The following is a 294-nucleotide window of genomic DNA, read 5'->3' on the forward strand; positions in this document are numbered from 1 at the left end:
GTGCTCTAAGAGCTGCCCGACTCCAGCGCGGGCCGGAGGAACCGCGGTCCGACCCTAAATGTCCCGTCGGCCAGACAAGCACTTCCTAAGTCACATTCCTGAAGAGCCGGGGAAGAAGGGCAGAATGAAAACTGTTGGCTTTGTCTGCTCCCACCTCTTCCCTTTCGATTTAACCAGTTCCTAAACCAGACCGTGCAGCTCCAAAGCGGAACGGCGATTTGGCAGCGCAGGTTCTGGTTTCAGGAGCGATCGGGACCCGAGCAGCAGCGCAGGGCTGGGCCGGGTTCTCCTGCC

The sequence above is a fragment of the Chaetura pelagica genome, unplaced genomic scaffold, assembly GCF_000747805.2.
Source record: "Chaetura pelagica isolate M959 unplaced genomic scaffold, ChaPel_1.0 scaffold207, whole genome shotgun sequence".
In the NCBI taxonomy this organism is placed as follows: Eukaryota; Metazoa; Chordata; class Aves; order Apodiformes; family Apodidae; genus Chaetura; species Chaetura pelagica.